At 50.5% G+C, this 20,610-nt stretch overlaps 1 non-coding gene across 1 annotated transcript; it reads left to right on the top strand.

Moving 5' to 3' along the window:
* Positions 1-2,033: 2,033 nt before the first annotated feature.
* Positions 2,034-2,189, top strand: LOC120363524 (U1 spliceosomal RNA). Its single transcript, XR_005579063.1, has one exon. It is a non-coding gene; the product is annotated as a U1 spliceosomal RNA (small nuclear RNA).
* The last annotated feature ends 18,421 nt before the right edge of the window (positions 2,190-20,610 follow it).

The following is a 20,610-nucleotide window of genomic DNA, read 5'->3' as shown; positions in this document are numbered from 1 at the left end:
CTGTCCTCCCACCGCCTCCTCCCACAGTCATCCCGCTGTGCATGTGCACCCTTGGGGCCCCCCCGCTCGGCCACACTTCCCTTTCTCATAAGGACACCAGCCATGTTGGATTAGGACCCACTCTGACGGCCTCACTTTCTTTCCTGGCCTCTTTAAAGGCACTATCTCCATATAGTCACATTCAAAGGTACTGGGGGTTAAGACTTCAACACGTGAATTTGAAGGACACAGTTTAGTGTCCTACTAGGTGAGCAGCACATTACCTCATGTGTTTTCACCCTAGCTTGGGTGCTGCGGGCCTTATTCCCTTTTTTTTTTTTTTTTTTTTTGAGACAGAGGGTTTTATTTTTTCAGACAGAGGGTTTTGGGTTTTTGTTTTTGTTTTTTTTAGACAGAGAGTTTTTTGTTTGTTTTTTGGAGACAGAGTTTCCCTCTTGTTGCCCAGGCTGGAGTGCAGTGGTGCAATCTTGGTTCACCGCAACCTCTGCCTCCCAGGTTCAAGCGATTCTCCTGCCTCAGCCTCCCGAGTAGTTGGGATTACAGGCATGTGCCACCATGCTCAGCTAATTTTGTATATTTAGTAGAGGCAGGGTTTCTCCATGTTGGTTAGGCGGGTCTCGACTCCTGACCTCATGTGATCCACCCGCCTTGGCCTCCCAAAGTGCTAGGATTACAGGCGCGAGCCACTGCACCCGGCTTCTTATTCCTATTTTTTTTTTTTTTTTTTTTGAGATGGGGTTTCACTCTGTTACCCAGGCTGGAGTGCAATGGAATGATCTCGGTCGCTGCAACCTCCGCCTCCCAAGTTCAAGCAATTCTGCCTCAGCCTCCTGAGTAGCTGGGATTACAGGTGCCCACCACCACACCCGGCTAAATTTTGTATTTTTAGTAGAGACAGGGTTTCACCATGTTGGCCAGGCTGGTCTTGAACTCCTGACCTCAGGCGATCTCCCTCCTCGGCCTCCCAAAGTGCCAGGATTACAAGTGTCAGCCACCACGCCTGGCCTTATTCCTATTTTAAAGATGAAGAGCATCACACACTGGGGTCTGTGGGGGGGAAATTGGGGAGGGACAGCGGGTGGTGGGGAGTTGAGGAGGGATAACATGGGGAGAAATGCCAGATACAGGTGATGGGGAGGAAGGCAGCAAACCACACTGCCATGTGTGTACCTGTGCAACAATCTCACATGTTCTTCACATGTACCCCAAAACCCAAAATGCAATTTAAAAAAAAGATGAGTCTCAGATAATGGTTCTGGAAGATAAAGAAAAAAATTATAATCATAAGGCCAGGCACAGTGACTCACATCTGTAATCCCAGCACTTTGGGAGGCTGAGGTGGGTGGGTCACCTGAGTCCAGGAGTTTGAGACCAGCCTGGCCAACACAGTGAAACTCCATCTGTACTAAAAATACAAAAAAAAAAAAAAAAAAAAAAAAAAAATTGGTTGGGCATGGTAGCACACTAATGTAGTCCCAGCTACTCCGGAGGCTGAGGCACAAGACTCACTTGAACCAGGAGGCAGAGATTGCAATGAGCTCAGATCACACCACTGCCCTCCAGCCTGGGCAACAAGAGCAAACTCCTTCACAAAATAAATAAATAAATAAATAAAATGAGGAGGCCAGGCACAGTGGCTCATGCCTGTAATCCTAGCACTGTGTGAGGCTGAGGCAGGTGGATCATCTGAGGTCAGGCGTTCGAGACCAGCCTAGTCTAAAAATACAAAAAGTAGTCGGGCATGGTGGTGCATGCCTGTAGTCTCAGCTACTCAGGAGGCTGAGGCAAGAGAATCACTGGAACCTGGGAGGCGGGGATTGCAGTGAGCTGAGATTGCACCACTGCACTCCAGCCTAGGAGACAGAGCAAAATAAAATAAAACGAGGAGGCTAGTGTCGGGGTCAGCTAATAATAGCCCATGGTCTGCCAGCTGGGAAGGAATATCACAGCATCATTTGGGTTCACACTCTGCCCCTCATGTGTCACCTTGCTGTGGTTAAAAGCAGGTAGGCTGAGTTTTAAAAGGCCATTCTATACTTACCTGGCAGGGGAGATACTATGATCACGAAGGTGGTTTTCCCAGGGCAAGGCTTATCCATTGCACTCTGGATGTGTTGACCCCTGTGCTCTCCCCAAATAAAAAAAAGATCAAAGAAAATAAAAACAAAAGGCCATCCTGCTGTGCAGATAGGAGATGAGCGAGGCCAGAGGAGTGGCAGGAGGAGGTACCTAGGCCAGGCCTCCTCGCTTTGTCTGGATGGAAGGAAGAGGAGAGCTTTCCAGGCTGGGATGGTGAGAACCTTCCAGACTGGGACGCTGAGAGCTTTCCAGAGTGGGATGGTGGGAACTTTCCTGGCTGGAACAGTGAGAACTTTCTAGACTGGGATGGTGGGAACTTTCCTGGCTGGAACAGTGAGAGCTTTCCTGGCTTGGACAGTGAGAGCTTTCCAGACTGGGATGATTAGAACTTTCCAGACTGGGATGGTGAGAACTTTCTTGGCTGAGACAGTGAGAGCTTTCCAGGCTGGGACGGTGAGAGCGGAAAGGGTCCACTGAGAACTCCTCCGATGTCATTTGGGTGCCAGGCAGCGGGACTGAGGCCTGGAGAGCAGGAAGTCATGCAGCTTGCGCCTTTACCTCGTGGAGGCTTGTCTTCTCCCTCTCCTCAAGGCCAGGCAGTGCCATTCATCCTTCCGTCTTCCCCATCCGGCCCAGCGTGCCATTCTGAATGAAGATCTCCAGGTACCATAGGACCCCCCCAGACACGAGACCAAGGGAGGAAATGGGGTACCGGTCTCAGTCTTATGCCCCTGACCTTTTTTTTTTTTTTTTTTTGAGACGGAGTTTCGCTCTTGTTACCCAGGCTGGAGTGCAATGGCGCGTTCTCGGCTCACCACAACCTCCGCCTCCTGGGTTCAGGCAATTCTCCTGCCTCAGCCTCCTGAGTAGCTGGGATTACAGGCACGTGCCACCATGCCCAGTTAATGTTTTGTGTTTTTAGTAGAGACGGGGTTTCACCATGTTGACCAGGATGGTCTTGATCTCTTGACCTCGTGATCCACCCGCCTCGGCCTCCCAAAGTGCTGGGATTACAGGCTTGAGCCACCGCGCCTGGCATCCCATGTTTCTTAAGTGAGGTTTTTGCTAAACAAACCCGTCTTTCTTTGAATTAAATCAATCACCTCTTATGCTGTCTGTTATTTCACTAAAAGACGCGCTCTGTGGTGTGCTGGTAAATGCTGAGCAAACAGCTCTCCCAGGGAAAAAGGGTATATCCATGACCTCAAAAGAATCAATAATAGCAAAGTGCAGCAAAGCCACTAGGAAGGGCTGTGCTGTGAGTATACGTTACCTTTGCTTTTAATATAATTTATTTAATCCTGAGTATATAGCATCCATTCTCAACGGGGCAAAAACTGATTCTTCTCCGGGTGCAGTGGCTCATGCCTGTAATCCCAGCACTTTGGGAGGCCAAAGCGGGTGGATCACCTGAGGCCAGGAGTTGGAGACCAGCCTGGCCAACATGGTGAAGCCCCGTCTCTACTAAAAATACAAAAATTAGCCGGGTGTGGTGGTGGGCACCTGTAGTCCCAACTACTTGGAAGGCTAGGGCAGGAGAATCGCTTGAACCCGGAGGCAGAGGTTGCAGTGAGCCGAGATCACCTGGGCAACAAAGATCGAAATGCATCTCAAAAAAAACCTGATTCTTGGTGGGGAACAAAACAAAAAATCTTGCTGGGTACGGTGGCTCACACCTATAGTCCCAACACTTTGGGAGTCTGAGGAGGGCAAATCATTTGAGCCAAGGAGTTTCAGACCAGCCTGGGCAACATGACGAGTCCCTCTCTCTACCAAAAAAAATATACAAAAATTAGCCAGGGATGGTGGTACGTACCTGTAGTCTCAGCCACTTGGGAGGTTGAAGTGGGAGGATAACCCGAACCTGGGAGGTGGAGGTTGCAGTGAGCCATGATGTCAACACTGCGCTCCAGCCTGGGAAACAGAGTGAGACTCTGTCTAAAAAAAAAAAAAAAAAAAGCAAAAAACCTAATCCTTTTATGTATAAAGCGCAGGTATACACCCATCACATAAGCAGATATATAGTATCTGTGATATTAACATTTTATGAGAGAGTGATGGTAGGAGACTGGAGGAGAAAAATGTCTTGAAAGGCTTCTTAGAGGAGGCAATGATGAGCAAACAGTTGAGAAACACAGTCCGTATAATTTAATTTAATTTTAATGATGACTGTGTTTATAACAACCAGCTCACTAAATTCCTGAGTATTTAACAATCTGCTCTTGCAAGCCAATGTGAGCTGGCGCCAACATACTCCCAGATCTTCCCACTTGGGGTGAAAAATGCCCCCAGCCCCCCACCACCCAAGCAGTACTTGAGGCTGGTGGAAGAGATGGTGGTGAGTGATGCTGAGGGGGTAAGGGGCCCCCAACAAATCAGTGGGGTCACCTCATTTGCCAGGCGCTGAGTCCCTGCCGGAGCCCCCGGCCCCCGGCTCATGTCCTCCCACCCCTCGGCGGTTCTCCTGTCCAATAGCCCCAGGACCTAATCAGCATGGCAGATGGGTGCTGGCATCCTGCAGGCCCCCCAACCCAACAAGGCACAACAGGGATTTGTGCACACGCCCTCACCCTTGCCCCAGAAAGGAGGCTCAGGGAATCCAAATCATCTTTGTTTAAAGCGTCTGGTTGGGTGGTTCTGCTGAAAGGCCTACCTCAGGCATGAGGGGTCAGACAGGGAGGGGCTCATTTCCCATCAGGAATCAGAGGGGCCCATTCAGTGATGTTCTTCCAAATCAGATGTTCCCAGGGAGGGTAATGAGGATGACACAGTACTCAATGCCTGATTAGGTTGAGTCCATGGAAACTTGAATGGCTATGGGGCACCCTTTCAGTGCTAGCTGGGGTGGGGGAGGGGGCTTGGGGACAGGCCAGGCATGCAGATCCCAACAGACACAAGCACCGAGCCCCCAGTCGGGCCTTCAGCTGCTGCCTGGAGGGAGGAGGCGCAGTGGGGGAGGGGAAGCTGATCTTCCCGGAGCATTGGCAGTGGGTGCTCTATTTGCTTCGGAGGAATTAGTCCAGAGTCAACCAAAGGCACTTTGTTTTCTGTAAACAGGGTGGAGAGGAGGCACGGGGGACCAGTGAAGATGTGGTTCCCTTTCTTCCTTCTGCTCTCTGCCTCTCCCCTCTTTGAGCCATTAGGAGTCTAGGATCTTGTCTGCTGATCCCAAAGCGTCTCTGGATCCCACACAAAACCACTGTGTGACCCCTCAGAACCTCATTCTCCAAAGACCCAGCTGCCTCTTGAAAGGGTCAGGCTGAGAAGCTGCCCCAAACAGCAACGTCCCTCTCCAGCCTGGCCTTGCCCTTGCCCTGCCCTGGGAAATGGGGTCATCATTACCCTCCCATGCAGTCAAGGAGTGGGAGTCAATCGGTGTGTGTTCAGTGCTCCAAGTCTCCTCATCAGAGCTCTCATGGTGGGTGGGGTGACCATCTGAGCCCCCATCTCCCTTGATGCTTCATTTACCTGGTGCACTCACTTACTCTCCAAAGACTCACTGGGAACTTACCCTGCTCCCCATCGCACAGGACTGTCCCTGCTGGTCTCCGGAGCAGATTCTAGCTTTGGGGCTTTTTCAGGCTTCCCTCAAGAGTCCCCTGAACACTGCCTGTTCCTTGGAGCTGTGGGAGACTGGGACCCAACTAGAAGGTGATGGCTGGCCTCCAGCATGATACAGAAAGGGCTGGCTAGAGGGCTCTAAACTGGAGTGGTGGGAGTCTTGATGCCGGGTGGGCTGCATGCCAGTGAGGGCTGGCTGGAGTTTAGGAGAAGAACTTGAGGTCCTCACACTCACCATGACCCCAGTCCTCACCCCAGGGCCTTTGCACATGCTGTGCCCTCTGACCAGACCTCTTTTCCTTCTTCTCTCGGTTAAATTAACTCCCACTCATCTTTTCTGTCCCAGTGCAATCATTACTTCCTCTAGGAAGCAGGCTCTTTCACTTCTATTTTATGACAAGCCCCCATGATTATAATTTTCACAAGCTGGTTGGAGCTTGCTTTTTTTTTTTTTAGTATGAAAACTTAAATAATATCCATCTCTCCACTAGAAGCTTCCTGAGAGCAGGCAGAATGTCTGCTTTAGTTTACATCACACCCCAGTCTAAAGACTTATTGAATGAGGCCAGGTGTGATGGCTCACCCCTGTAATCCCAGCACTTTGAGAGACTGAGGTGGGCAGACCACCTAAGGTCAGGAGTTCGAGACCAGCCTGGCCAACATAGAAAACCCTGTCTCTATTAAAAATACAAAAATTCACTGGGCATGGTGGTGCCAGCCTGTAATCCCAGCTACTACGGAGGCTGAGGCAGGAAAGTTGCTTGAACCTGGGAGGCGGAGGTTGCAGTGAGCTGAGATGGCGGCACTGCACTGCAGCCTGGGCAACACAGGGAGATTCCACCTCAAAAAAAAAAAATAAAAAGAAGACGACTTATTGAATGAATGCATGAAATGAGCTACCACTTCTGTGAGGCCTTCCCATTCGTTCTCAGTGGCATTCTCCATCCTGTGCTGTGGTCAGCTGTGTACTTGGGGCAATGAGGGGACTTAGTGAAGAATGTGGGTCGTGGAGCCAGTCTGCTTGGGTTCATATTCAGGCTCTGCCAACTACTAGCTAAAAATAACCTTGGGCAAGCTGCTAAATGTCTCTGTGCCTCAGGCTCCCCATTTGTAAAATGAGGGTAATAGTCCACGTATTAATGCACATGACATGCTTAGAGCAGGGTCAGGCACTACGCTTTCCAACAAATGTGGATGCTGTTACTACGTCTATATCTCTGGCCCCAGACCCCAGGGCGGGTGCAGCCTGATAGGTGCTCGGTAAAGCACATTATTGATGGAACCAGCAAAGTTTGGGGTTGGTCCTGGAAAGAAGAATACTGAGAGGGGAGTGTGGGCCTGCGGGTGAAGAGGAATAGTCCCCAAAGGCAGGGAGAAATTAGACAACCAGCACCCCAACTGCCCCGACATGTCCCGACCCTAGAAACATTTTTTCCAACTGACATAGCGGTTCACTCGAGGAGCTGCAGTTGATTCCGATTTGTGTTTTTTCCAGCATCCACAGGACCAGCCTCATGGCTTCCCCTCAGAGACACCAGCACCACCAGTCGGCAGCCCCTCCGCAAAGGTCTGAATGCCAGCACCATGGGCGCTCCGCCAAGCTTCTGAGTTCCAACAGTTCTCACTGTTTCCCTTTGTTGCTGCAGTCCTAGGGAAGCCCTGGCTGCTTCCTGCGGCTGTGACCTCCAGAAGGCTTCAGCATTCTCATTTTGCCTTTTTCAGTTTTTCAGTACCGAATTAAGAATTCTGGCCGGGCGCGGTGGCTCAAGCCTGTAATCCCAGCACTTTGGGAGGCCGAGGCGGGTGGATCACGAGGTCAAGAGATCGAGACCATCCTGGTCAACATGGTGAAACCCCGTCTCTACCAAAAATACAAAAAATTAGCTGGGCATGGTGGCGCATGCTTGTAATCCCAGTTACTCAGGAGGCTGAGGCAGGAGAATTACCTGAACCCAGGAGGCGGAGGTTGCGGTGAGCCGAGATCGCGCCATTGCACTCCAGCCTGGGTAACAAGAGAGAAACTCCGTCTCAAAAAAAAAAAAAAAAGAATTCTGTGTGTTAGATTCTCACTGTTGAAATAATTGGTGAGGGCCAGGAAGCGGTGGCTCACGCCTGTAATCCCAGCACTTTGGGAGGCCAATGGAGGCGGATCGCTTGAGCCCAGGAGTTCGAGACCAGCCTGGGCGGCAAAACCCTGTCTCTACAAAAAATACAAAAATTATCTAGGCCTGGTGGCGCATGCCTGTGCTCCCAGCTACTTGGGAGGCTGAGGTGGGAGGATGGCTTGAGCCCAGGAGGTTGAGGCTGCAGTGAGTTCAGATCATGCCACTACATTCCAGCCCGGGCAACAGAGCAAGACCTGGTCTCAAAAGCAAGCAAACAAACAAACAAACAAAATTGGTGTGGTGTGGTTTCTGTCTTTTTTTTTTTTTTTTTTTTTTTTGAGACTGAGTCTTGCTCTTGTCGCTAGGCTGGAGTGCAGTGGCACTATCTCCGTACACTGCAATCTCCGCCTCCCAGGTTCAAGCGATTCCCCTGCCTCAGCCTCCTGAGTAGCTGGGACTACAGGCGCTCACCACCACGCCTGGCTAATTTTTTGTATTTTAGTAAAGACAGGGTTTCATCAGTTTACCGGCCAGGATGGTCTCAATCTCTTGACCTCATAATTCACCCGCCTCAGCCTCCCAAAGTGCTGGGATTACAGGCGTGAGCCACCACGCCCGGCCAGTTTCTGTCTCTTACTGGACCCTGACTGACAGACTCACTGAATCACTGAACCCTCAAACTCAAGGCTCAGAGTGTTACAGAGGCAGGAGTCAGGCCCCCGTACCCCTGACTTGCCTCCTGGCTAAGAGAAACAATGGCTTCAGCCCCTTGTTCAGGAATCCTGCGGACTAGAGACGGATGAGCTGCTCACAGGGGTATCTAATCAGCTCTGGAAAAACTGGGCCAACAGTTAAACCACACAAACAAAAGAGCCACAGCTCCACACAGAACAGCCTACTGGGGAAATTCCAAAACAAACGGCCTGGTCTCCGGGCCTCAACAGGGCTGCAGGCCTCCTGGGCCCTCACGGAGGCCTCTCAAGAAGCAGGGGCTGAGGCCGAGTGCAGTGGCTCACGCCTGAAATCCTATCACTTTGGGAGGCTGAGGTGGGAGGACTACTTGAGCCCAGGAGTTCAAGACCAGCCTGGGCAACAAAGCGAGATTCCCCCATGTCTATGAAATTAAAAAGTTAGCCAGGCATGATAGCAGACGCCAGCTTCTCAAGAGGCTGAGACAGGAGGATCACTTCCCCAGGAGGTCGAGGCTGCAGTGAGCCATGATCACGCCACTGCACTCCAGCCTGGGAAACAGTGAGACTCTGTCTCAAAAAGAAGAGGAGGAGGAGGAGGAGGAGGAGGAGGAGGAGGAGGAGGAGGAGGCGGCGGCGGGGGGAGGAGGAGGAGGAGGAGGAGGAAAGGAAGGGGAAGAGGAGGAATAATCATAATCAGGCTGCCCCATTCTGCTACTCCAGAACAGTCGGGTCAAACGAGGAGCCTTCAGTGCTTACTGTCCCATGATGTGCTGTAATGTGCACATCAGCGCAGTGATGTGCACATTACATTCATCTGGGGAGCTCTGAAAATACTGCTCCCTGGACCTCCCCCCAGAGATTCTGGTCCTGGACAACACTGGTCACCATGTCACTAAAGCTCCCCAGGTGATTCGACTGTATAGTCAAGACTGAAATTTGGCTGGGTGTGGTGGCTCACACCTGTAATCCCAACTCTTTGGGAGGCCGAGGCAGTTGGATCCCCTGAGGTCAGAAGTTCAAGACCAGCCTGGCCAACATGGTGAAGCCCATCTCTACTAAAAATACAAAAATTAACTGATCGTGGTGGTGGGCACCTGTCATCCCAGCTACTCAGGAATCTCATGCAGGGGGTTGAACCCGGGAGGTTGCAGGGAACAGAGATTGAGCCACTGTACTTCACCCTGGGTGACAGAGTGAGACTCTGTCTCGGAAAAAAAAAAAAAAAAAAAAAAAAAAAAAAGGCCGGGTGTGTTGGCTCATGCCTGTAATCCCAACACTTTGGGAGGCCAAGGCAGCCAAATCACCTGAGGTCGGGAGTTCGAGACCAGCCTGATCAACATAGTGAAACCCCGTCTCTACTAAAAAAACAAATTAGCTGGGTATGGTGGCACACACCTGTAGTCCCAGCTAGTCGGGAGGCTGAAGCAGGATAATTGCTTGAACCTGGGAGGCAGAAGTTGCAGTGAGCCAAGATCACATTACTGCACTCCAGCCTGTGCAACAGAGCCAGTCTCCATCTCAAAAAAAAAAAAAAAAAAAAAAAAAAAAAAAAAAAAAAGTCTTGAGTTGTAGCATGTGACTTTGAACTATCTTTTTTTTTTCTTTTCTTTTCTTTTTTTTTTTGAGACGGAGTTTCGCTCTCGTTACCCAGGCTGGAGTGCAATGGCGCGATCTCGGCTCACCCCAACCTCCGCCTCCTGGGTTCAGGCAATTCTCCTGCCTCAGCCTCCTGAGTAGCTGGGATTACAGGCACGCGCCACCACGCCCAGCTAATTTTTTGTATTTTTAGTAGAGACGGGGTTTCACCATGTTGACCAGGATGGTCTCGATCTCCTGACCTCGTGATCCACCCGCCTCAGCCTCCCAAAGTGCTGGGATTACAGGCTTGAGCCACCGCGCCCGGCTTGAACTATCGTTTTAATCAGAGCCTCAGCTTCCTCATCTGTAACATGGGGTAATAATATCTTGTGGCTCAGCCCTCCTCATAGGTTGTGAAAGGAGCAAAGCTGTTCCCAGATGTGAAAGTGTTTGGAAAGCCCAGCGAGGGGGGTCCATGAGACAGGGGTAAGTCGGGAACAGCCCGTCCGGCAGCCATCGCATGGGGTTCCTGCTCTCTAGGGACACTGAAGTGGCAGTTGCACATGCTTGCGAGGGGAGCTCCAATGCCCACTCCAGCTGCTCACGTGCCTCCCTGCCACCCCTAGCATTTGGAATGCCAACTTGACATGCCTGGAATGCGGGAGTGGCCGGTTGGCTCTTCAGACATCTAAGGGGAAGAGATGGAGGCGATGCCACACTCCCAGCCCACCCCCACCCCACCAGTATTTCTGCCAGGAAAGAGAATTGGTGGAAGAGACCACAGCTGTTCAAAGATTCCCTCCACGGGCTGGCACCACTCCTCGGGATAAAGTAAAAAGAATGATAACAAAAATACTTACATAATTATATAGTTTAAGTGCTTATGATATGCCAGGAACTGTTCTGAATGCTTTAAATATGTAAACTCATTTAATCTTTACAGCAATTTTATGAGGTAAATGTTACTATCCTTGTTGTTGTTGTTTTAGTTTTTTTTTTTTTTTTTTTTTGAGACGGAGTTTCGTTCTTGTTACCCAGGCTGGAGTGCAATGGCGCCATCTCGGCTCACCGCAACCTCTGCCTCCTGGGTTCAGGCAATTCTCCTGCCTCAGCCTCTCAAGTAACTGGGATTACAGGCACGTGCCACTAAGCCAGCTAATTTTTTTTTTTTTTTTTTTTTTTTTTTTTTGAGACAGAGTCTCACTGTTACTCAAGCTGAACTGGAGTGCCGTGGCGCGATCTTGGCTCACTGCACCCTCCACTTCCTGGGATCCTTCAGAGGCTGACTCCAAGACAAGGATTTTGGAGGTGAGCCCAGGAAGCATGGGTGGTAATGTGGGGAAGTGAGAACAGGAGGAAAGGAAGCCCAGGGAAGGCGCATTTATCAAGCTCCAACCGGAACTAGCCACCCGCCTGCAAAAATGCCTGGAAGTAGAATCAAAAAAGTGAATGGTCCCTGAGGGTTTCTGCTCCTGTAAGTCTTGGTTTTTGGTTTTTTTGTCGCTGTTGTTTGTTTGTTTGTTTTGAGATGGAATCTCACTCTGTTGCCCAGGCTGGAGTGCAGTGGCGTGATCTTGGCTCACTGCAACCTCCGCCTCCCAGGTTCAAGGAATTCTCCTGCCTCAACCTTTCGAGTAGCTGGGATTACAGGCGGCTGCCACCGCGCGCAACTAATGTTTGTATTTTTAGTAAAGATGGCATTTCACTATCTTGGCCAGGCTGGTCTTGAACTCCTGACCTCGTGATCCACCCACCTTGGCCTCCCAAAGTGCTGGGATTACAGGCGTGAGATACCATGCCTGGCCTTGTTTTGTTTTTTTTAGATAAGGTCTCACTCTGTTGCCCAGGCTTTGGCACCATGACGACTCACTGGATCCTTGACCTACTGGGCTCAGAGCTCCTCCCACCTCAGCCTCCGGAGTAGCTGGGATTACAAGCGCATGTCACCATGCCTTGGCTAATTTTTTTATTTTAACTTTTTGTAGAGATGTGATATCACTTTGTTGCCCCGACTGGTTTCAAACTCCTGGGCTCAAGCGATCCTCCCTACTTGGCCTCCCGAAGTACCAGGATTACAGATATCAGCCACCACACCCCCGGCATAATTCTTACTTTTGTCTGCCTCCAGAATTCTTTTACATGAAAGAAAAACTTCTCTGGTTTAAGCAACTGACTTGCCTTTTCTGTTACATATGGCTGAATTTAATCTTTATCTGATGCTGGAGGCCAATGGCTGTCTCACCAGGAAGTTGTCCAAGGGACCCACCAGCCTTGGAGGCCCAGTGCCATGGTCAGGTGCTATGGTGCCAACATCACACCAAGGAAATGATCTTGCCAGGAGACCCTACTCCCTCTCGAAGCCTTATTATGCCATGAGAAAAGTCTTCCTAAGCAGTAGGGCTGTCCTTTGGCCCAAATCCCCAGGCGTTTGTCACCTCGTCACTGTCCTCTGGCTGCTCAGAGCTCTATGGCACCTCTCCAAGCAGGTACTCCATGCCCCCACCCCTTCCCACACTCTCCCTCAAAATGTAGCTGTTTCCTGGGCCCTTCTCTTTGCTCGATGCTTGCAGGCAACAGCTAGCACATCTGACATGAGAATTGGAGTTACTGGGTTAATGTGTCACCCTCGCAGGTAATAGATGGGCATTTTTGACAGGGCTTTTCTGGAAACAAGGACTTATGCCCAGAGCTGAATGACGTAAAAATCACCAGAACAAGAGGCCGCCCTGGCACTGATCTCACTTCCTCTGTTCCACTCCCATTTCCTCTCTCTCTCTCTTTTTTTTTTCTTTTTTCTTTTTCGAGATGAGGTTTTGCTCTTGTTGCCCAGGCTGGAGTGCAATGTCACAATCTCAGCTCACCACGATCTTGGCCTCCCCAGTTCAAGTAATTGCAATTCTCCTGCCTCTGCCTCCTGAATAGCTGGGAATACAGGTGCCTGCCACCATGTCTGGCTAATGTTGTTCTTGTTTTTTTGAGATGAAGTCTTACGCTGTTGCCCAAGCTGGAGTGCCGTGGCGCGATCTCAGCTCACCACAACCGCCACCTCCTGGGTTCAAGCAATCCTACTGCCTCAGCCTCCCAAGTAGCTGGGATTACAGGCATGTGCCACCAAGCCAGCTAATTTTTTTTTTTTTTTTTTTGAGACAGAGTCTCACTCTGTTACCCAAGCTGGAGTGCAGTGGCATGATCTTGGCTCACTGCACCTTTCACTTCCTGGGTTCAAGCGACTCTCCTGCCTCAGCCTCCCGAGTTGCTGGGACTACAAGTATGTGCCACCATGCCTGGTTAATTTTTGTATTTTTAGTAGAGATGGGTTTTACTATGTTGGCCAGGCTGGTCTTGAACTCTTGATTCCCCCGCCTCAGCCTCCCAAAGTCCTGGGATTACAGGCATGAGCTGCTGTGCCCGGTCTAATTTTGTAGTTTTAGTAGAGACGGGGTTTTTCCATGTTGGTCAGTCTGGTCTCAAACTTCTGACCTCAGGTGATCCACCCACCTCGGCCTCCCAAAGTGCTGGGAGTCACCGCACCCGGCCCCGTTTCCTCCTTTATCCCGTCCTCTCCCTTGGCACAGCTGGCCTTGGCCACAGCTCCTAACTCAGCAAATGCCAGGTCCCCACCCTCCTCCACCATTCTGCCCGAGCTCCCAGACTGAAAGCGAAAGGAGGAGTTGGAACAGAAAGAAAAAATAATAAAACCACTGAAAGAGAAGAAACAGCTGGCAGAATATTGGAGAAATTCCCAGGCGGGAATTCCCAGCCCTCAAGGCCTATGCCAGCCAGGCTGAGGAAGTTCGTAAAGGACAATCTTGAAATCAGCTCTTGACATTGTTCCCAACTCATGGGAGGACCTAACCCCTTGTCCCCTGCCCTGCCCCAGAGGGAGGCATGTACCTGAAGTCGGAGTTGAGTTTTGAAGGTCAGAGCAGAGCTAGGGTAGGAGGGAGAGGGTGGGCAGGGGGGACTCTGGGGAAGAATGGACCCTGGTGGGTAGGGTCACATGATGCCCGAGGGTCCAGGCCCTTCTGGGCTTCCAGGGGACAGGCCTTTCCCCAAGACAGTGCACAGTGAGAAGGAGGCTTGGCAAAGTACATCCACAAGTGTGGGGAGGGGGCACTCTAAGAGGCTGAACTGACAGCAGCCAAAAAATAAAGTTGGCTCCTCTTAACCTAAGCCACAGTGAGATCCTATATCCATTCGGGAAACATGGAGGAAAACTGGAAGGGGTTGGAACAGGGGTCTGGCTTGTGCTTGTGGGAGTCCGGATCAGTTGTGGCAGTGATGGGCAGGCAGGGAGACAAAAGCAGTGGTATCACCTGCATAAAAGTGTGGCTCCGGCCGTGCAAGGGGCCTGCAGACTGGCTACCAAGGGACTGGTGTCGGGATCTCTCAAAAAGAAATGTGGGCCTGGCACAGTGGCTCACGCCCGTAATCCCAACAGTTTCGGAGGCCAAAGGAGGTAGATCACTTGAGGTCAGGAGTTCGAGACCAGCCTGGCCAACATGGTGAAACCCCATCTCTACCAAAAATACAAAAATCAGCCAGGTGTGGTGGTAGGCACCTGTAATCCCACTACTCGAGAGGCTGAGGTGGGAGAATCACTTGAAGGCAGAAGGCGGAGGTTGCAGTGAGCTGAGATCGCACCACTGCACTCCAGCCTGAGTGACTAGGCGAGACTCTGTCTCAAAAATAAAAAAAAAAATGTGAAGGGCCCTGCCCTGCAGAGAAGGGAAGAAGGGATGGGGGTGTGTTAGAGCGGGGGAATGGGAGTGGGCGTGTGACTCACCTAAACACCGAGTTTGGGGATTGGCCGAGGGTACTCTGGAGAGAAGGCGTGAGGCTGGACTTTGGGCAAAGCATCACCATTCCTTCAGGTTGAGCCTGGGAGCCCCAGAAGGGCCCTCTCACTCCTCAAGAATTGCAACGAATAACAATAAAAAGCACAACCCACAGTGAACAGGTGACCAGTCCTCTTTGACCAGGGAGGAAATGCTTTCTGCCAAGTTCACTAATTCCAGTTAAGGTATGGCCTGAGAAATGTTCCAAGCCCTGTCTACTGATTCTTCTCTGTCTTCCCTCTTTTTCTGCTCAGAAGTGAGCCCTCACATCCCTCCAGCTACCTGTTCTCCCATCAACTCCACACATTTCCAGATTCATCTTCCAAAACCAGCAGCTCCCCACTGCCGCTGCCCCGTGTATACCACTCTCCAGACCTGCCCTTGTTCCCTGGCTAGCTGGACCTTTGGCCACTTTCTTATTGAGGGTCATGAAGTAGGGGAGCGTCGTGGTCACAGCGTGGGCTCTGGGTTTGAATTCTGCCTCCACCATGCAATGCCTTTACTTCCTCATCCATGAAATGGGAATAATAATGCTACTAGTTCGTGTGGGTGCTTTGAGGAGTCGGTGAATAAATATATACTTAAAATAGTGCCTGGCATGTTTTGAGCTCTTAATCATTATTCATTTTTTTAATTTATATTGTTGTTAGTCACTCAAATGTCCACAAAGGATGGATTTTGTTTTCTACACCAAACCTATCTCGGTGAGTAAGAACTTTGTGGAGCATGTAGTAGAGGCTCAATTAACAGTGCTGAATTTTTCTATTCTGTAAATTCTGCTCCAGCCAAACTCTTTCCCATGACATGCCTTATACACTGTTGCCTCTCTACCTTTGTTCATGCCCCTCCCACCTCTTAAAAGGCCCATCTCACATAACTCTTACCAGCTCCAGCTGTCCCTTTCCTCAGAAGCCCTTCCTGGGCTCAGAACCTGCACAAAACAAGTGCTCAGTGGTTTGAGGCTGAGGTTTTTTATGCTTTGGCTCCAAAACAGAGTTTCCTCTCTTCCTGGCACTTAATCCTCACCACTCTGGGGGTGGCCCCAAGAAGTGGAGCACCCTAGCTACTATGTATATCTGTCCTTTATCTGGTGGTTTTGACGTTCAGAAAGGGCTTCTCAGGTGAAGCCATCTGAGTTACTAGACATAACCAGACATGTGGTCTCCAAGCCACATTTTCTGGGCTTCCTAATTGGTGAGTTGAGAGACACGGCATCTGTTTGCCCAAGAAATCTGAGCCAGGCAGTTCCGCATCAACAGGCTGCTTTCCACCCTGGACGGGACAACAGCTGCCTAAAACTCAGCTGTTTATGCACTAAAAAAAGAAATTCCATGGAGACCAGTTGACTCAAGCCAGCTCCCAATGTGAGGCAGAGAGGAGTTTCAAAGCAATCCCCAATGACACCAAACGCTCTCCACCCAGTTTTTGATATAAATAAAAAAGAAAACAAGAGGGAAATCTGAGCCAAGAATGCTTGAGTCAATACTCTAGACTGCCTGGAGGGCGAGGTGCTGGAAGCTGGAGCTGGATTTTGGGAATCAGCCTGGCAGTTCCCTCCAGGCAGGCTTGCCCCTTGCCACCCCTGCCCCCACCCAGGGATGGGACACTCACCACTTCTCAATAAAGCACATTCTGCCATTGGGAAGGGCCTCTCTGGAAGGCTGGGGGTGCAGAGGACAGGAGACTGAACTTGCTGAGTGGAGGCCATGGACCAGGATCTCCCCAGGCCTCATTGCCTAGAATGTCTCCTCCATACGCACGAGACATACATAGCTTTCTTTTTTTTTTTTTTTTTTTTTTTTTGACAGAGTCTTGCTCTGTCACCCAGGCTGGAGTACACTGGCGTGATCTCAGCTCACTGCAACCTCCGCCTCCCGGGTTCAAGCGATTCTCCCGACTCAGCCTCACAAGGAGCTGGAACTCCAGGCGGGCACCACCACATCCAGCTAATTTTGTGTATTTTTAGTAGAGACGGAGTTTCACCACGTAAGCCAGGATGGTCTCGATCTCCTGACCTCGTGATCTGCCCACCTCGGCCTCCCAAAGTGCTGGGATTACAGGTGTGAGACACTGGGCCTGGCCCATAGCTCTTTTCACCCTCACACACTGCCAGGAAGGTAAGCTTGGTTACTTCTGCCATCTTACAGGTGGGAAAACTGAGGCTCGGAGAGGTTAACTTCTGCCAGCACCCCTTGGAAATGGTTGGTATGGTTGGAGGCCAGCACTTCTGGACCCAGGGTCTGGGGCTAAGTGGAATTCAGTGTGGGCCCTTCCTTTCCCATTAGAGCCCCTCACGTGTCAGACCCTCCGCCTGGCCTCCTGCCTCCCAGGCGCTATCTCTGTGAACTTTGAGCTCTGCCCCTATTGCCCCAGGAGGGCTCGCTGATGAGGAGGAAATTGCCCGGGTTTATTGTTTCCTCCCAGCCTCTCTGGCGACACCTGAGCCTGCTGCTTCTGCCCTTCCGCCTCCCCCTACAGTCATACCCACAGCCACGGGAGCACACTATCACACCGCACTCCAGCCAGCACCCCTCCACTGCCAGTCACACAGTCACACACATACGATTACATACACGTTCACATATAGACACCTTCACACATGCACACGCGCGTGCACACACAGTCGCTCATCTCTGAGCTGGTGACTGGGTGAGGACCAACAGGTGTGAGGATGACTTCCTCGAAAATGACGCCATTCTTCCCAAATGCAGTGGAGCTACTAGGCTTTTGCTTCATTTCATGTTTAATAAGCCACTCTTGGGAGACGATGGTTGCTTCCCCCGACAACCACCACACACTCCCGACCTCATCCTGCTTTCTGCCCCTGCCAGCAAACCTGACGGGTCCGAGGCCGGGAATGGAGAATCTGTTTTCTTCCTCATGCTGCCCCCTTGTGACGAAAGTCCAGAACTGCAGGCTCTGCTCCCAGAAGTTAACACACTTCCCAGGAAGGTTCCAGCAGCCCAAGCGGGTTGTTAGGAGACATCTGTGTCCTACTGCCCTCCTCCTGCAGAGGGGCAAGTGACGAAATGAAGATCTTCTCTTCCTTCACCCTGACCCTCAGGGCCACCGGAAGAGCTGACTGCTGTTTCACAGGCACACCCCCTGGCACGGGAGATAGGTGGGTGTGCCAACTGGACCAGCAAATGGCAGGACACTTATGATGATCAAGCCTACAGCCATCATACAGTCATAGGATTGTTGGCCTATATCCATAGTTTCTTGATATCCTAATAGTGCATTTGGCTAAACTTTGGTGAAGCGGTGAAGTAGGCGCGGCAGCAGAGACTGTGCAACCTCTGACACATCGCCAGCCTCCACTTTTAGTTCTCTTGCTATTTCCACCACATCTGTCATTACTTCCTCCACTAAAGTCTTGAACTCCTCAAAGCCACCTATGTGGGCTGGAATCAACTTCTTGATAATGGATGAAGCCGCTTCCTTGTGGCTGGAACAGACTTCTCTGTTTCCTAAAACGAGGATAGTGACAGCAGCTACTCTCTAAAATTTGTTGTGAAGGTCAGATGGGTTAATACAAGTGAAGAATGCCCGGCACTACAAGTGCTCAGTGAATATTGGTTTTGGTTGCTTTATTATTATTATTATTATTATTATTATTATTAGGCCTTATAATAGCCCTATGAGGTAGTATAATTAGTTCCATTTTACAGATGAAGAGACCAAGACCTAGGGAACAAAGCAACCTGCCCAGGTTTGCATCGTGATACTGCCAGAAGCCAAATCTAGATCCTCAGACCCCAAAACAGCCATAGGACTCCCCATGTGCTCCCTAGTGGTGCTGTGCAGAACCTTCCTGGTGCTGACCTGAATGATGAGCGGTAACCACAGGCTGCTGGAGGTGATTCCTTGACACTCACTGGCCATTTCTGAGTAAGAACCTACCTTCTCCAGGGCTTTCGTGGGTGCCCATGTTCACCAAGCAGCCTCTAAAGCGATGTGAATCCTAGCGCCAGGCCTGTTCGTAGTACACGCGTGGTAGATGCATGCTGGAAAAGCAGGAGCCCTAGGAGACTGCCTTGGGTTCTAGTCCTAGCCACCCATTGCCTCACCCTGGGGTCTCACTTTCTATCTCTAAGCTTCAGTTTCCACTTCTGCACAATGGGGATAGGAACTTTTCTGTTGGGATCAAGTGGGTTTTGGGAGAATATTCCAGTCTCTTGATCAAATACTGACATTTGCCTGACCCCTGCAGAACAATCCCTGCTTGCTGTACAGACTGGTGCCACCTCAGATGAACCGTCACCAACCGTATGCATGGAATATTTTCCTCTCCCCTCCAGGAAGATCATTTTCTGGACCTACCCTCCCCACAGTGGCCGTATTCCTTTGCTGGAGTCACCAAATCCTAGAATATGGGTTCTGGAAAAGACCTTGAGAGCCATCTGGTCCCAGTGTGGCAAACTTATCTCCTTATAAAGGACCCCCACTGCCTAAAGCAGCAGCTGAGGCTCAGTGATTGATTGCTCCCCGCACTGCAGGGTGCAGCCTGAAGAGGAGACAGATCATCCTGTGAGTTACAGGCACCTTTTGCCCAAATACCCCCTTTCTACAGGTGGGAAACTGAGTAAATGATGATCCTAACTTCCTTTACCTGACCCTCACCTCGGGGCTACCAGGAGAGATGAACGCCATGTTGGCACAGGAGATGGGTGGGTATGCCACCTTCCCCATGAGCAGGCCCCTAATGGGGTCACAGCACAAGTGATTACTTACAACCATCAATTAGGGTTTACTAACTGATGTCTTCATCTTCTTGGCATTCTGTAGAATTATGCTAACAGATTTTGGGAAACAATTAGCCCAAAATCTATGTGACTTCATCCTTTTTGTTTGTGTGTTTATGTTTGTTTTTGGAGACAGGGTCTTGCTCTGTCACTCAGGCTGGAGTACAGTGGTGCCATCACAGCTCACTGCAGCCATGACTTTCCATGCTCAAGTGATTCTCGTGCCTCAGCCTTCCAAGCAGCTGGGGTTACAAGCATGCACCACCACGCCTGGCTAATATTTTTTGAGACAGAGTCTTAGTCTGTCGACCACGCTGGAGTGCAGCGGTGTGATCTCGGCTCACTGCAACCTCTGCCTCCCAGGTTCAAGCAATTCTCCTGCCTCAGCCTCCCCAGTAGCTGGGATTACAGGTGTGTGCTACCACACCCGGCTAGTTTTTGTATTTTTAGCAGAGATGAGGTTTCACCATATTGGTCAGGCTGGTCTTGAACCCCTGATCTCGTGATCCACCTGCCTTGATGCCCAGCTAATTTTTGTGTTTTCAGTAGAGACAGGGTTTTGCCACGTTGGCCAGGCTGGTCTTGAATGTCTGGCCTCAAGTGATCTGCCCGCCTTGGCCTCCCAAAGTGCTGGGATTACAGATGTGAGCCACAGCACCGGCCTTAATTTTTGTATTTTTTGTAAAGATGCGGTTTTGCCACGTTGCCAGGCTGACTTCATCCATTTTTCAATGCATAATTTTAACACGGAAGTATACTTTAGCCATTATAAAGTTTTGAATTATTATAAAAGTCCAAGTTTACTTCTTTTAGGAAAAAACTGAAATATCTGCTGGGAACCCCAAGACAGTTGCCACAGGAACGACCAGAAGAAAGCAAAAACAGAGTAAGGAGCACCCTTTAAAGTGAGGGGAGGCCAGGCTCACGCCTGTAATCCCAGCACTTTGGGAGGTTGAAGCAGGCATATCATCTGAGGCCAGGAGTTCGAGACCAGCCTTAGCAACATAGTGGA

Source organism: Saimiri boliviensis, chromosome 4, assembly GCF_048565385.1.
Source record: "Saimiri boliviensis isolate mSaiBol1 chromosome 4, mSaiBol1.pri, whole genome shotgun sequence".
In the NCBI taxonomy this organism is placed as follows: Eukaryota; Metazoa; Chordata; class Mammalia; order Primates; family Cebidae; genus Saimiri; species Saimiri boliviensis.
The sequence above is the reverse complement of the archived record's forward strand: the minus strand, read 5'-3'. Positions and strand labels throughout refer to the sequence as shown.